Source organism: Varanus komodoensis, unplaced genomic scaffold, assembly GCF_004798865.1.
Source record: "Varanus komodoensis strain SLA01 unplaced genomic scaffold, ASM479886v1 scaffold15, whole genome shotgun sequence".
Lineage (NCBI taxonomy): Eukaryota > Metazoa > Chordata > Lepidosauria > Squamata > Varanidae > Varanus > Varanus komodoensis.
Genome location: NW_025335440.1, coordinates 7521298 through 7535058, shown reverse-complemented (window position 1 = coordinate 7535058; position 13761 = coordinate 7521298).

The following is a 13761-nucleotide window of genomic DNA, read 5'->3' as shown; positions in this document are numbered from 1 at the left end:
TAACCCAATTAAAAGAGATCAGGGAAATGTATGAGATTGAAAAGGATGACTCAGTTCACTGATTAAAACTGCTGAGATTTGCATAGGCATATCGGCTATTTTTGAAGAACGTAGACTTTGTTTTTCCACGACGTGCCCGTCTGTCATGGCTGGCACTGCCGCAGAGAGACGCTCTCCTTCCACTTCCATGCAGGGCAAAGGTTTTTTCTACACATGAACTTTAGCACTTCCAGGCTTTATAAGTGCATGCATTTTTTAAACTTACCATAAAATATCATGTTGCCTGCTTAAGTGCAGATGATTTTTCAGTCAGAAAGCTTTTGCTCTACTAAAGGAGCACTGCTATATGCCAGGTTTGGGAACTTCCTTCCCAGAGGTCAAAGAGAAGTCAAAAAGAAAAGAAGGGGGCTCAGTTTTGTAAGTCTCTTGCAAAGTTTTGGGGAGGTTTGGATCGGTCAAGTTTTGGAGATGTGAACCTTTCGGTCAAGGGCCTGTGCTACCTCTGTGGTCAGGACTTGAGCAGGACTCTGGGGCAGCCCAATTCCACAGGAAAGTGGATGGCGCTGGATCAGCACCATGGAAACCTCCAAATGATGCTGGCACTAAAAGCCAGGCAGGGTTGTCTGTGCATTGTTCCAACAAGGAGCAGAGCAAAGCTGAGCAGTAAATAAGAGTTTGGGTGCATTTAGGCTGAAAGATTGCCTCCATATGGGGAGCCTTGCCTTGTAAAGAACCTGTTTTATTAATTTATTATCTTTTTACACCACCCATCAGCTCAAAGGCTCCCAGGAGGTTCCCAGAAAGAAAATACAATAATAAATATAAAACAATCATTATAAATTCACCATGAAAATATAATAATGCAATGTTACAGCCACCACAGCTCAGTCAATCCTAGAAGTACAGTGAAAAATATTAATTTAAAATGGGGGGGGGGAGGATCTATTAAAATATTTATTTGTTTAATTGGTTTAAAAGCCTCCCAGTAACATCACACTCTCTGTTCAGCTATTACAATAACATTACAAAATTGGGAGAATATAAAGGTTTTCATCTGGCACCAAAAGGAACAAAGAATGGACACCTTTTGGGGGAACTTTCCCCAGATGGGGTGCCACAACCGAAAAGGCCCTTCCCCTAGTGACCACCCTCCTTCAGCGTTCTCCGCTACACCACAACAGTTCCTGCAATGTGCCAGTTTCCTCGTGATCAGATTCCCCAGAATTGGAAAACAGCAAAAGGATCTCTGGGATACAGACAAGCCAACCCCTGGAACCCTTGTTTATTTATCTATTTCTTTAAAGCTTTTTTTATCCCACCCTTCACAATATCTCAGTGAGGTAATACAGTAAAATATATAAGATACAGCATCAAAATTGCAGTAAATGAAATCCAATCTTAAAATACTACTAACATTTAAAATAGTGGGAAAATAAAAAGGCCTGTTGTCGAAATGAAAAAAGCGTCGGCTCCAGGCACACCTCTCTGAGAAACATGTTCCATAGCCAGGGTGCCACCCCAGGCAAGGCCCTTCTCCAGGTGGCCACTCTCCTGATCTCCTTCAAAGAGGGCTCACGAAGAAGGACCTCTGACCAGATCTTGGAGGGTGGGCAGGCATATAGGGAAGGAACTGAGGAACTGAGTCTGGGGGAGCAGGGGGGAAGCTTCATGACACCTCCCCCTGTTCACGTCCTCCCTCTGAACCGGAAGCTCTGGAGCCCCTTCTACCAGGGCAAGGGGGCAGGATTCCCTGAGGACGGGAGGGTGGGAATCTCGGACCATGGCAGGAGATGTCAAAAAATAAAGAAAATGATGAGCACATGATCAATATTAGGAGGGTGAGTACCCGGAGGAGGGCCTTCTCGGCGGTGGCGCCCCCTCTATGGAACGCGCTCCCCAGAGAGGTCCGCCTGGCGCTGTCGCTATTTGTTTTTCGGTGCCAGGCGAAGACCTTTTTATTTAAAACTTATTTTAATTGCTAAATTATTGTATTTATTAGGATTTTAAATTAGCCGAGAATGCACTGGGGGTGGGGGTTAAACGTTTTTGGGGTTTTTTGTATTTTTTGTGAGCCGCCCTGAGGCTTTGTTGCGATGGGGGAGGCATAGAAATGTTTTAAATAAATAAATAAATGCCTTGTCTGGACACGTCCTTTGCACTACTTCTGGCTGGTGAACCTTCCTTTGAACTGGGAAAACCCCACAATTTGATCAGCTCTAGGAAACAAATACGGTGGTGTTCTTTTAGGGTGGAAGTGAAGCCCAAATATGTCTTCTACAAACTTTCCTTAAATTAGCAGTCCCCTACATGTTCCAACAGAAAGAGATCCTGCAACGACTGGCATTCTCCAGCCAAGAATGCACAGAGTTGAAGATTTATTTTTTCTCTCTAAACGTGAACAGGGTCGCACTCTAAATGGCTCGTATTTAAAGAATTCGGCAAATGAGCAGCTTCTCCGGCATCCCATCGTGTGGCTCTGTCGCTTGTCTCCGCACAAGCACACGGATGCTTCGAAGACTTGCTTTTATTCGACCGCTCGCTGGACCAAGTTTTCTTTCTTTTCGGACTGAAATTGCCCTTTTCCCTTTGGTCCAACCCAGCAGGTCTTTTTCCTCCGTTTCTTATGAAAACCTTCCTGACCTCCCGCCCAGAAAACGAGGTTATTGCTTTCCCTTCCTCCCTCCCTCCCCTCAGTACAGCTATTTTAAAATATTCATATGCTGCTCACCGGCCCGTTATCTCCTGCTTTTTCCATCTGCCTGATAATCAGGTCAGATGTATAATTGTTTTCCATCTTCTCATTTTTATCCACATTATTTCAGCTTAGCTGTATGTTAAGCCAGCAGGTTGGATCGCCTCACTTCACCAGATCCTCGCATCCACCCGTGCTCCAGCCCCTCAAACACGGAGTCCCTCCAGAAAACACGGATCACCGGCAGAACTCAGACTGGGAATCCTTGGCGATCCATCAAGAAGCATGCCCTAAAATTGGGGTGCAGAACCGCTTTTTCCGAACTGCCATATTGCATTCCAAAGAGGTTCTTGGGGGCCACATACCCAGCGGAGGGCAGGGCCAAAGACCCGGTGCAGGGGCTGCAAAACCCCAACAACCTTGAGCTGAAAGTGTTTGCTGCCAGTCACGAAGCCATGGAAGAGGCATTTCAGCTGTTCCAGCTGAGCCCAAATGCTAGAGAGCCCACGCCATGATCCTGAAGGAGATTAGGGGAGTGACGACTCATCCCAGAGAAGGCATTTGACCTTGACCTTTGGAAAGATTTTTGGCAATAAGATGGGATTGTTTAGGGACGAGGCATCCTAGCAAAATGGGATGAAGAAAGCCAAACTTCTCAAATCATTCATCCATTTCTACATTGCTCGGTGCCCAAAATCGTCAGGTGGAGCAAGGTTTAAAACCCTTTGTAAAACCAAACCATAATACAAATGTCACAACATTTCAAGTTCTCATCATCCAAAGATCTGAGGCTAAAATTCCCCTTTCTAGGCAGTTTCAGTGTTGACAAACTGCAATAAAACCAATGAAGTAAGTTAGTGATTAATACTACTAATAATTTAGTTTAATAATAAGTATGCATGGTGTGAAGGAAGCATTCTGGAGACAACTGGGAACCCAAACAGCCTTTAGTTTCCTGCCAGCAAACAATCACTCATGAGTCCCCCAACATTTGAAGAATGGAGAAATAGACTAGCAGAATATGGCAATGTTAACTAACGATGTAAACAGAAGATCGCTAGAAGAATTTGGTGATAAATGGAAATTTTATCATGCTCAATGTGACTAACGGGAGTTGAGGGGAGTTTGGAAAAGGAAAAGGAAAGCAGTAGAGGGCTAGAAGTGATAAGAAGATTTGTTGTTGCGTAGGTTAGGGGGTTTTTTCTGTTAAACTCTCACAGAGCGCTGAAAGATGGAAGATAGATTGTTTTGGGGGACTGAACTGCGACAACCCAGATTCGGGCTGGACATCAGGAAGAGCTTCCTCACGGACAGAGCAACACGACAGTGGGACCGGCTGCCTGGAGAGGTGGGGGGCTCTGCTACACTGGGGACATTCAGAAAGAAACTGGAAGCCATCTGAGTGGGATGGTGTGACTTGGTGTCCTGCACCAGCAGGGGGTGGACTTGATGGCCTTCAGGGCCCCTTCCAACTCTACTCTTCTAGGATTCTACGATTCTATGAATGTATGGGTTGCATTTGTTTAAAAATCCTTTGGCAACTTTGCTTACTTTGTTCATTTTAGTTTGCTCTGTTTATTTTAGGTTTTATATTCTTTTTTATGTATTTGTATATGTTAAGAAAAGAAAAAAAGAAAAAAAGCAAACCCCTTAAGCCTTCAATTATCAGATCCTGTCAAGTTACATGACCTGATGCTAGAAACACTAATGCACACCAGCTGCCAAAGACTCCCAAATGCCAATACTATTGCATGTTGTCAGCTGAATACTAACCACTATTGCAGGTTGTCAATAGTCTATTATTGCCAAATTCTGACAGATACTTGAATATGAAAAATCCCTTTTTCCTGGTGTGTTTCTTCCAGCACCATTCTTACCTAATGCGAAAGGCATGAAGCAATTTGGAGCCCAGGAGCTGAAATGCTGGAAGGATCACTCCTAAACATCAGCGCGGCTTTGCCAACTGGAATTCATCTCCTCGTTTCCAAGCCTCGCTCCTGATGAGGCCCGCTTCTTTTTCTGTTCCTCGCCAAGACTGCCTGCGGTGCTCTGGTGCATGTCAAAAGGAGACACTTACTTTCCTGCCAGATTAAATGAAATTTAGTTCATTTGCAGCCTGCTGATAGAATGCGAAGTGCTTGACTCAGACAGCATTGCTCTGACTTTGACCAGCTTGCCAGCGTCCTAATGCCCCTTGCTGTGGGATGTTTGAAAGCCAGACATGAAAACTCCCAGAGGACATGAGAAAATCTTGCTTGGAGCTGCGGAGTCGATGCATCCCTCTCCAGGAGCACGCTGAGTTCTGTGCCAGTCCCTGTTCATCTTCCGGAATGGGCTTATCCTCAGTGGTTCCCATCCGTAAAATGGGCCAGTCTTTTCTAGCACATCTTTGTCCTGCTTAGTACGGCGCTTCAAAGCAGCGTGTTATCCACGTGATGTGTTCCCTGCTGGAGCTTCCAACACATGCATAGCGTAAGGGTGACCCATGGTGGCCAGAGAATCGTGTGAATGGCATCAGTTTGCAGCCAGGATGACGGATTGCTGGGAGGAAGATGCAAGCTTGAGATACACCCTTCAAAAACAAGCATGATGGTCTTCGTGCAGCTTTTTCACATGAATCTTTGGATGTTGAGGCTGCAATAGGTTTATAGGTTGGCATGTGGCTTCTTTAATGGCTGCCACTATTTTTCAAAGGTTGGGTGCTGCACAGAGAGATCTTGTGGACCTCTGGGGTATCCAGAGGACAAAAGGATTTTTGGGGGGTGTGATATCTTTGGGTTTCTGGATCTGAGGTCAGAAAAGAGCCCTCCCCTGCAAACTGGGAATCCTTCCTGCTACCTTGTACCTAGGTAAGAACCAAACATTGCCTTGGAGAAGGAGGAAAGAGGGTGTTTGGAGGGGCTAGGAGGGAAAGAGGCTCCACCCCACAGGAAATGCAGGATTCTTGTGGCACTGCAGCCTCTGTCCCTCCCCACCCCAAGTGCCACAGGGAGGTGGCCAAAACTGCCAGGGTGCCATGAGCTGGTCCCTCTCCCAGTCCGCATGTCAGGAATGCTTGCCCTCGGAGTCCTGCACTGAGCAGGGGGGTTGGACTCCCTGGCCTTCTTATTTATTTATTTTATTTATTTATTAGAACATTTCTATGCCGCCCCTTGCTGAAGCCTCTTCCTGGCCCTTCCACCTCTACTATTCTGCGATTCTGTGATTTTAGGACTCTTTAGGTGTGGTCTGAAGTTGTGCCACACAACATTTTGCCGTTTCTTTTCGTAGGATGCAGGAAGTATATCCATGTACCGCAGAATCAAGGGGCCGGGTAAAACTGCGGAGGTGGCATTCGAATAAGTTGCCAGTCACCTGGGGCGAACGCCACCTGCCTTTCAATGATCAGCAGCGCGGAAGGAGATCAAGAAATGCCATGGCCTTTCCCTTTATTGGTGGTGTGCGTTTCTGAGCGCTTGAACCTGATTGAAGAAAGGCTTTAATCTCCCCACGGATTCTGGCGTGGCTGATCCAAGCCAGCGGCTTGCCAGGGGGGTTCCGATACTGAGTTTCTCACTCCGCGGTGCAAAGCAGGTGGACACAGAAATGGATGTACCGGAGAGCCAGTGTGGCGTAGTGGTTAAGAGCCTGGGACTGGGACTCAGGCGATCTGGTTTCTAGTCCCCGCTCAGCCATGGAGGCAGCAGGGTGACTCTGGGCCAGTCACAGACTCTCAGCCCAACCTACCTCACAGGGTTGTTGTTGTGGGGATAAGATGGAGGAGGAGAATGATGTAAGCTGCCTTGAGCCCTTCGTAGGAAAAAGGCAGGATATAAATTGAAAAATAAAAAAATCTTCAGACATGGGGAAGAAGGGATGTGTGTAAAAGGTCTGAGGTTCGGTTGAGGTAACAAATAATAGGATGGGCATCTTTGTGTGCAAACCTACACCAAGAGCATGAAGGTGCCCTCGCACACGGACCTCCAGGGACACCTTACTTCCCCGTAGACTGGGTTCAGATCACACAATAACCACACTCAAGAGCTGGAGATGGGCTGAGTGCAGGTTGCTGCTGAACTGTGGGTCATCGTGTGGTCTGAACCCAGCCTTGCCTTGCCAACCATGGGCCACCCAGGAAGGTAACCCATGGTTTGTTGTTGGGTTCTGAACTGTGGGCTGGTCATCATGGTTTATCCTGGCTGGGTTCAGACATGGGTTTCTGTGTTGTCTGAATGCAGGTACCACCTGCCTTGACCGCACCCAAGGCAGATAATGTAGGGAGGCTGTGGGGTACACACACAGCAGTGGCCCCCACAGACCTTGCCAGGTTCCCCGGATCGGCCCCCTGTGGCTTCCACGGCACCCGGCATGGTGGTAGGGCCAGCCCTCTCTGCAGGAGAATCCAAAGAGCCCCTCACACGCAGAGCGCAGAACCTGTGGCCCAAGCCAGCATGGGAGCCCTCCTTCCCGGGCCTCCCACCACCCCAGGGGCAGTTTCTCAGGGCAGTGGTGCATCCAGAACCCCTGAGATCACGTTGTCCCTGCACGTTATTCTCCTTCCTTCTCCTTCCAGATCGTGAGCCATCTTTGCTTCTCAAATGTCAGCTCATCATTTTGCATTTGAACTAGAGCGATCAACCAGCGAAAGAGCATTCGGTGGATCAATTCGTGGACTGAAATGACAGATGATGAATTATATTGAATGATATTTGCATATTTTGGCAACGTTGGTCTTGTTCTCTCGAAGAGAGTGAAGGAACTCTGAGTTAATTTACAGTGGAACACTGTTAATTGAAATAAAAGCTACCACTGAGTCTGTTGAACCCAGATGTAAACAGGAATCGCACACATACTTGCTACCCTGGAACTAAGTCCCAGTCAACTCAGACGCTCGTGGGGAACAAGCAGACTTTAGACTACAGTCGTGTACACACATTTTCCTGGGAGTAACCCTTACTGAGCTCAATGGGATACATGGGGCTGTGTGTTCGTTGAGCTTTGTGCGTTCCCTTTGAAATCCACGTGAAAATTCTTAAATGACTTTAGCCCCATTGACTTCAATGGGAAATACTCCGTTATGGTCCCAGATCCACTTCCTTGGGCGGCGTTGCTATGCACCTCCTGAGACTTCCCACCAAACAGAGACAGGCAGAACTGCATCTCCAATATTTAATCCGTCATTCAGAAAGACATTCTTTGCAAGGTGGCCTGAAAAACGTAGTCTCTGTTCCCTCCATTCACAGTCCTTGCCAGTTGGTTAAGTGGTCCGCACCATTAACCAAAAACTAGAGTTGATTAACCCTGTGCATTTTAGGAATCCCTGCACCACAACACCTCACACTTCACTCTCTGCACCCTTCTGCGGGCGACTGAGAAAGGAAAGAGCAGTCTTTGCTCTTGGTCGCACGTTGGCGTCACCACGATGGGTGGTCAAAGGTGGCATGACAGCAACTCAGCCAAGGATCACGGGAGACGAGGAACCAGGAGGGACCGGCTCCGTCCCTGTGAGCTGTCAGCGTTGGTTTTCACCCCCACTTGGATTGGCTTCTTATTGCTGAACTTTCAAGCGACCTCAATGAGAAGTGTCATTCAAGGAAAAAGCAGGGGCCCTGAGGAAATCAGATTTTTCCTCTGAGGGGAGAGAGGTCAGAAGCTTCCAAACCTTCCCTGAGTCCCTGCAGAAAGGGCCACAGGTCCTCTCCTTTGGATACTGAAGCTCCCACAGGGAAGAGAGTTGCGTGGCCGATCCTTGGGGCAGGTGTAGCCCCCAGGATAGGGGGGGAACGGGAGGGAGGCAGCTCAAGGAAGACATATTTCTAAAAGGGGCTTGGGGGACCCACTCCCCCATTAGGGCTTTGGACACATCGGCGGATGGGCCAGTTGGATTCAGTTTAAACAACCAGTGAGCAGCTCAGGTGTTTCCAGATTAGGACCTTGGACACGGGAGTAATCCCAGAGGGGTGATGGCCTCTGCATGATCTTTCCCATCTCAGAATCCATCCTGCCGAAGGAATGGTTAGCACTGATCTGGAAACTGGGAAATGGCAGAGGGAGGGAAAGAATGCAGGACTTCAACAAGCTTTCAAGGAGACTTAAAAGCCAGCTCTACTCCATAAAACACAGAGAGGGAAAGCGGAGGGAGTGGGGGTTGAATAGAAGGAATAAAAAGAAAGCACAACTGTGAAAAAGATTGATTCGCGGTAAGCAAGATGGATGACCCTGTCTCCCAAAACCCAATCTTTCTATTTCTTACAGCAAAACAAGAAGGTTGCTGCTTTATCCTGGCAATTACGACCGCGCTGGGCCATCCATCTGCCAGTCGGGGGACAGCCAGCCCATTTCTCTTGCCCTGCACATCTGCCTGGCAGGCAGTTCCTACTGTCAGAAGCGCCCCGAAAAGCGCCGGGGTCGCTTCTTTCACCGAAGAGCAGAAGGAGCGTCTCTTCCTTCGGTGCAGGACCCAAGGGAGACCTCCTCCTCCTACAGGCTTTCTTGTGGGCCACATTTACATGTTATGCCAAGCATGCTTTTAAACAACCAGAAGCAAGCTTTCTTTTTCAAGTGGGAGCGCAGCATATGGGGTAGTGGGATTAACCCTTTCTTCCCTGCATCATTTCCCACTTGAAACCGCCCGTCACTCGCTGTTCTTTGCATCCAGAGTTGCTGTTTGCAAAGATGAGGCCTCTTTACTAACAGCAAGAATGAATTACCAGGAGTCGCAGGGAAGACCGAATGGCCTTGAACCCCGGCGTGTTTACGGGTGAGCTCACCCAGGCCCCCTGCTTACGACAGCATGCTACCGGGTAGTGGTTCTCCCCTCCAACTACAAATTTTTAGAACATGCACAGAGTGTTTTATAGATTCTGAGTCACATGGGCCCAGCAGTTGGGCAGTCAGAAGAAGGAGAGACGTCTGCAGAGGGGGCTCAGTGCAATGGCATTTGATTGCAAGATATTAACATAGCAATCATGGGATTATTGTGAGTCTTGGCATGCCAATGAGGGAGATTGCAACGCTGTTAACCTGGCTGCCTGACCAGTTCTTTGTTGTTAGTCGCGAAGTCGTGTCCGACCCATCGCACCCCATGGACAACACTCCTCCAGGCCCCCCTGTCCTCCACCATCCCTTGGAGTCCACTCAAGCTCACACCGACTGCTTCTGTGCCTCCATCCAGCCCCCTCATCCTCGGCCGCCCCCTCCTTCTTTTGCCATCGATTGTTCCCAGCAACAGGCTCCTCTCCAGGGAGTCCTTCCTTCTCTTTACGTGGCCAAAGTATCTGAGCTTCATCTTCAGTATCTGGCCTTCTAAAGAGCAGTCAGGGTTGATCTCCTCTAGGACTGACCAGTTTGGTCGCCTTGCTGTCCAAGGGACTCGCAGAGTCTCCTCCAGCACCACAATCCAAAGGCCTCAATTCTTCAGTGCTCGGCCTTCCTTATGGTCCAGCTTTCACAGCCATACATTGCAACTGGGAAAACCATCGCCTTGACTACACGCACTTTTGTCGGCAGGGTGATGTCTCTGCTTTTTAGTATGCTGTCCATGTTTGCCATAGCTTTCCTCCCCAGGAGCAAGCGTCTTTTAATTTCTTGACCAGTTAGAAACAGAAACAGACCGAGTCAGAAGGGATCTCCCGGGCCATCTAGTCTGACCTCCGGCACCGGCTCCGCTCACAACATGCCCGCCATGTGCACGTCCAGCCTATCCTTGAACACCCACACCGATGGGGCCTCAACGACCTCCCGGGGGAGCCCATTCCATACCCTCGGGGTCCTGACTGTCAGGAAGTTCTTCCTGGCATCCAGATTGAACCTTGGTTCCCTGAGCTTTGCTCTGTTGGAGCACGTCCTGCCTTCCTCTGTAGGGGAGAACAGGTCTCTACCCACCTCCGTGTGACATCCCCTCACATACCTGTATGCCAGCAACAGATCCCCTCCGAGTCTCCTCTTCTCCGGGCTGAAGAGACCCAGTTCCCTCGGCCTCGCCTCATACGGCATCCCCTGCAAACCGGCCACCAACCTTGTGGCCCCGCGCTGCACTTACTGGTCTTACTGATCATTTCTTACTGATCAGTCCTTCCTGATCAGCAAAACAAGAGCCCTGGCAGCTTCTTGGGGAAGCCATCAGATCCCACTTCTTAAAGTAACAGCAAATGCCAAACAGTAACCCGACTTGGAATTTTGGGGTGCTTCCTGAGAAAGGGGTACAGGCATCTTCTAACACAAACACATAAACAGCCCTTTTCTGCCAGGGTTTATCTGAATTTTCCCAACGCCGCAAACAGCACCTTCGGGAGCAAAAGGCAAAGGTGGGCAATTTGCTCCTTCCTCTGCAGCCAGGAGGGGTGCTTTGTGGCCACCGGTTGTCACCAGATTGCAGTTCCCATCAGCCCCAGCCAGGCTAATCTCTTGCCCCTGCCTCCAGTGCAGAAAGCGTCTTTAGCAGCGCTTGGGCTGCCCTTACAGCTCCCCAGGTCGGCTTCCAGCCCCCGTCCACTGCCCCAGATGCTGCAAATGAATGCTGGACGGACCCCAGAGCCTCCGCACTGAACTGAATCTATGGAACGCGCTCCCAGAGAGGTCTGCCTGGCGCCGTCGTTATTTGTTTTTCGGCGCCAGGCGAAGACCTTTTTATTCAAATGTCATTTTAATAGCTAATATTATTTGCTTAATTCTTCGGCCAGGGCGACTTATTTTATAATGTTAATGCGTTTTATATTTTTAGTGTTTTATATTTTACTGATGTTTTGTAAGCCGCCCCGAGGCTTCGGCGAATGGGGCGGCATAGAAATTCTTTAATAAATAAATAAACAAACAAACAAACACCAGGAGTGGATCCGGATTTCCTGGTTGATTTCTGGATTTGCAGACCTGCCTGGGAGAACTACTCAGTTCTGGTACTCTGAACTCCTGCGCTCAACACGCCTTTTGACTTAGGGCTGAGTTGGAAGGTGCCAGGGCTTTACCAAAAAGCAAAGTGGATCCAGCCAGCCTGAAGTCCGCCCACCGCTGGTACAGGGACAGACCCGGGAGGAAGCCGGGCTGACTTCTGGGCAGACACACCGAGGGGTGTTCTGCAGCTTAGCAGAGGAGTCTAGCAATAAAATGGGGTGCGTGTGGTCTGTTTCATTAGCTTTTGGAGTGCAGATTTTTAATATTTTCTCCTGAGTCAGGAGAATAACGCACCTTCTCTTTTAAGCAAATGAAAGCAGAAATGTTCAAGAGCCTGCATAAAGCAATATTGCTTCAGAGGCCTGTTGGGTAGACACGCTTGTTTTAATCTCAGCTTCCCTCCTCTACCTTTTTACCCCTTGAAGATACCTTCTAGTTCTTTAAAGCTCTCGGTATCAATCAGGCTATAGGAGACCTGGTTAAGGCCGGCTTGGGTTGCCCGCAGTCGCTGGCCTGGCTTTGGCGCCTTTGCAAACACCTAGGTGAGGGCAGGGGGTGGGGACGGCTAGCCCCCTTCCCTGCCTTTCAGACCACATCCGTGGATCAAGGTCAGGAGCTCCGTGTCTTCAACCAGCTCCCCACCTCTCTGCACGTCGTGACGTGTGATGCGCACGTCAAGGGCCCCGTGTTCTAGACGTGTCTGGGGAGATGTCTGGGAGAGGAAAGACTAAAGCAGAAGCAGCCCCAGGTCTTGCGAAATCTCTCCCCAAAGTATAGCAAGACCAAGGGAGGTGCGTTCCGTTCTTGGCCAGACTCAGGAGAAGCTCCTTTCCTTGCACCATGTGGCGCTCCGTGCTGATGAATCCCATTCATTCGTGCAGCTCCCTGTTACGCAGGTAGAAGCGGCGAGAAAGGGGTGCAAGTTCAGCTCTTTCGCTTTTCCCAGGCTTCTGCCAAATCTCTCCCCACCGAAGCTGCGGTTTGTACTTCCGAGGAAGCTTCGGTGGGTGCTTCGCTGGAATGTGAGCTGCCGCTTCTAGGGGGCGGCTGAACTTGAGGGAGGCCAATGCTCCCCCGCCAGCCTGCACGTCTTCCTCTTGCGAGGAGCCCGTGGGGGCTCGCAAGGCTCCCCTCCTCTCCCTTTTATCCTCACAACGACACCCCTGTTGTGTCCCACGGTTTTACAGATGAGACCAGAGACCAGTTGGTATTTTTAAAAGGAGTTTTTTTATTTTACCTGCGCAGGGACCAGCACTATCACACAAAGATGGGATGAGTGCCGGCCCCCAGTAGAGGGACAGCGGGGTTTTATACCTTGTTACAAACAAATGGAAAATTGTTATTGTCATCCTAAGTGAGCTAGCATAACACAGAAGCGAGACAGTTGCAAAGCGGAGCGGTTTGCAGTTGGCCTATCCTTTCAAGTTTTACGCCTTTGATAAACCTTGCTCATCTTCTGAAGTAACACTCTGTATATGCCTGGGGCAACTGATAAACCTCCTATTAGGCTAATTTAATACACAAAGCCTTCTATTATGCTAACTCAATACACAAAGCCTCCTATTATGCTAACTTGTGCCAGGTGGGTCGAGCCTAACAACCCCTGTGCGGTAGGTTGGGCTGGGAGTCCGTGACCTGCCCCAAGGCACCCAGTGAGCTCTGCTAAATAGGGACTAGAACCCTGAGGGGACCGGGGACTGGAACCCTGATGCCAGGAGGCAGCGGGGTCTGGCGATCTGCCTTCCCACCCCGTTTCGGGACCAGATCGAGGCGAACAAGATGCAAAACAAGACCGCAGTGCTGGAAAGCAGCGTCGGTATTTTGGCGCCCTCTGGCGGCTGAGAGCAAAATGTGCAAGGAAAGAGCGTTCCCATTTTATTCCGCATTAGCACAAGGGGAGAAAGTGCTGCCTCAATTACCCCGGACCTGGGGCTCTCCAGACACATTGTAACTGCAGCGCCCATCATCCCCAGGCACCGTGGCAGAGTCCTGTTGGTGATGGGTTCTGTAGTCCAACACTTCACCCTCTGCCAGCACGGCAACCGACGCTGCAGACTGGAGGCGGCTGGACTCCCACAGGTCTCCTCCCCTTAGCAGGCCCGATACAGAAATAGGCCTCTCCTCGAGTGAGGTTGTGCACATGATCTCTGGAATCCCCCTGGCAGCATCTTTCTGCCAGGCTCGTCTTGCACGCCACGTGG